This window comes from Coenobita brevimanus, chromosome 1, assembly GCF_032717465.1.
Source record: "Coenobita brevimanus isolate Jiangsu-jjx chromosome 1, ASM3271746v2, whole genome shotgun sequence".
Taxonomy (NCBI): domain Eukaryota; kingdom Metazoa; phylum Arthropoda; class Malacostraca; order Decapoda; family Coenobitidae; genus Coenobita; species Coenobita brevimanus.
In genome coordinates, this window is record NC_136954.1 from 60,348,627 (window position 1) to 60,351,969 (window position 3,343).

Consider the following 3,343-nt stretch of genomic DNA (forward strand, 5'->3'; position numbering starts at 1 on the left):
TTTAATATAAATGTTTCAATATTGTGTCTAGTGGAGTAGAGTTTATCGCCTTTTAAGACTAATGAAAAACAGCTTGATTTTGACAAGGCAGTCTTATAATTTCCGATATTTGAGAGGTAGTAAAATTAATTGTGCTTTTTAAATCTAACGTCAGTTGCTTTGCCGAGTGAAATATTGCTGCAGCTTTTAATAAAAATACTAAACACACAACCAAAGAACTGCAGCTAAAAAAAAAAATAAATGCATGCTCCTGGTGCAGGCCACAAATTATTTGAAACATCTCGACATATTGCATCAGTGGCACATAGTGATGCAGCTTGCCAATTTTTATTCCATCTGACTACAACTGTTGCATGTTTATCTCATTTGTACTGCTGTGTCAATGGTCACTGCCCCTCCGAAACGTCTGCTTGCATCCCTCCACCAGCCTGGTGGGTGCGTAGCACCTGTCTAGCAGCAAACTCTGATCCCTTTTCTGTCCAGCTATCAAATACAGGAGTTAACCTTCATGTACGCAATAGGTCAACTCTGGAACTGCTTTTCACTCTTCCTACTGCCTATGACCCTCCAGTCTCTCTAATGCTGTGTCCAGGCATCTCAAGATGAACAATCTTGAATTTGGCCCTTAACTTAGTTTTTTGAAAGAGGGAACAGTCGTTCAGGTTTTCTAGCATTTGGTTCCCTCTTCCCTGCATAAAATAATGATTTAAATTGTTGTGGGAACAACATTGGCTAAAAATTACCTCCTGTAGTGTTCATCTGTCATGTTGGACTAAAAGACCTGTTGCCTGGGTATGAATGGCTTGGTAGGCCAGGAACAGCATTACTGATTTTATACATACAGTACTTTATTAGTTGCCTACTTGCACCCGACCATGAGCAATAGATTTAAACTTCAGCCAGTCTTGGTTAAGATGTGTGTCTGTTTATGACCAAGAAATTAACAAGGGTTATATAAACTGTAGCAGCCAGTTCATAAGTAACCTTGTAATTTTTTAGAAGTGCTATTCCAAGGTTTTTTAAGGGAACGAAGTCTTAAAAGGCGAGAAATATTACTTCATTATTCCCCCCCCCCCCCAAAGATCTGTTATTGGTAGGTAGGTTATGGCAATGTTCCACGAGTTAAGTAAGAAATCATCTGTCATTTGGTTGTCTATGCTCCATAAATCAGAATTGGGAGACTGAGGGATGTAGTGGAGTGGGAGAGAATTAACTAGGAGTGTATGTGAGTGAGGTAGGAGGGGAGACCAAGGATGAGAGACTAAGGGCCAATTCACACTATACGGTTTGTCTTCGTAGGGTTACGGTTCATTTGGTATGTCACTGTTCACACTATATGTCCATGATCTCGTCAGTCTGCATGCAGCTGTGGCTCCGAGAAGAAGCCTCAGAAATTAGTGTAAAGCAGCTTGCTGCAACTTTCATTTTTGCACAGCTACTTAGGTGACAATGGCACTGATGTTACAACCATGAATGTCATGAACAATGCAAGCTCATTAGTAGACATAACTAGACAGGGAGGAAATGCTTCACAAGGTGCATTCATTGTAAAAGAAATTTAAAAGATTCTTGAAGTCCCACTGGTTCTCTTCCATGGGCGTAAAGAGGGTTGAGAGAGAACCTACCAACGGTTATGAACAGGATGTTGAGAGAACCTGTGAATGGTAATGGATAGGTTGTTAAGAGATACCCTATGAATGGTAATGAATAGGATGAAGGATAAAATGCTATTTTTCACAGTTATAATAAAATAGTGAAATATTTAAATATCTTACCCAATTTTTCCAATCCCTCTCCTATTAATTTCCATATTTTTATTCACATGGTTATCGTTGTATTTTCTGTTGCCCATGTCATATAGTTCCTCGTAGCCTCTGACCAGTTCTAATAACTTCTTGTCACTCATGACTGCTTATAGTACTGTTCACGGCCAAAAGCAGTGACAGGCTAAAGTTGTCCTCTGTTGTCTGTAAACTCACTGTGACTGATACGTATTGATGTTCACACTGATTGGTGGAGGTACGGAGCGATTCTATACGTATACGTTTCGTTCGTTAGAGATTTCTTCCAAACGTAGGCGATCCGTACAAGTGAATGCCACACGAAAGATGAACAATAAACGGAAAATATAGTGTGAACAGCCCCATTGATTTCGATAAAATAATTAACGTACGAAAGCCGTACGGAGACGAACTGTGTAGTGTGAATCAGCCCTAATGTGTGAGGTGGAGGGGGGGGAGGGGGAACTAAGGGATTGAGTAGAGGATGTTGTAATTGAAATGGGATGGAGAGGGAAACTAATTAGGAGTGTATGTGAGTAAGGTGGATGTGGGGTAAGAGGGAGGGGGAGACTGAGGATGAGATGGAGGGATGAGTGGAGGTATATAGGAGAGGAGGGTGTAAGTTGGGGGTGGAGTATGAGAGTGAGGTGGAGGGATGGAATAGGTATGAGAGGGAGGTGTAAGTGGGGGGGAATGGAGAGTGAGACTAAGTAGGGGTTTGTGAGAGTGAGGTGGAGGTTGGGAAAATGGCAGGGGGAGACTGAGGATGAGATGGAGGGATGGAGTGGAGAGGTGCATGAGAGAGGAGGGTGTAAGTTGGGGGGTGTAGGAAGATTAATTCTGAGAGTGTATGTGAGTGAGGTGGAGACTGAGGATGAGATGGAGTGGAGAGATATATGAGAGGGGGGTGTAAGTTGGGGGAATGGAGAGTAGGAAACATAATCAGGAGAGTGTATGTGAGTGAGGTGGGGGGAGCTGAGGATGAGATAGAGATGGAGAGGTGTGTGTAAGTTGGGGTGTGAAAGACTAACTAGGCGAGTGTATGTGAACAAAATGGAGGGATAGGGGAGGGGTTGTAAGTTGGGGGAATGGAGAGTAGGAAACATAATCAGGAGGGTGTATGTGAGTGAGGTGGGGGGAGAAGCAGGGGGTGTAATCTGGGGAGAGGGCAGGTAGATGGCAGTGGACAGGGAGGAGATATGTACCCTCACAGGATGAAGGTGTCTGGCTATAGGTAGATATAGCATGTCCACACTTTCACATTGTTATAGTAATATGGCCATTATATATATTTACAGTTTTATTTGTTTGCTTGAGATTATACTCTGAACTTTAGCTTGGCCTAAAATTTTAAATCTTTCCAGCCTGAATTATGAGTTGTAACTTTCTGAAAACAGGATAGTAGGCACAGTGTGAAAAGGATTATGAGTAATAGCATTGTCTTTCTGTGCCTAGAGTTACTCTTATGTGACACAGCTGGAAAAGAATGAAAAATTGGGCCAAGTTAGTGAAGAGTAAATATTGTTCAGTGGAATGTTATTTTGTTGATATTTAACATGCAT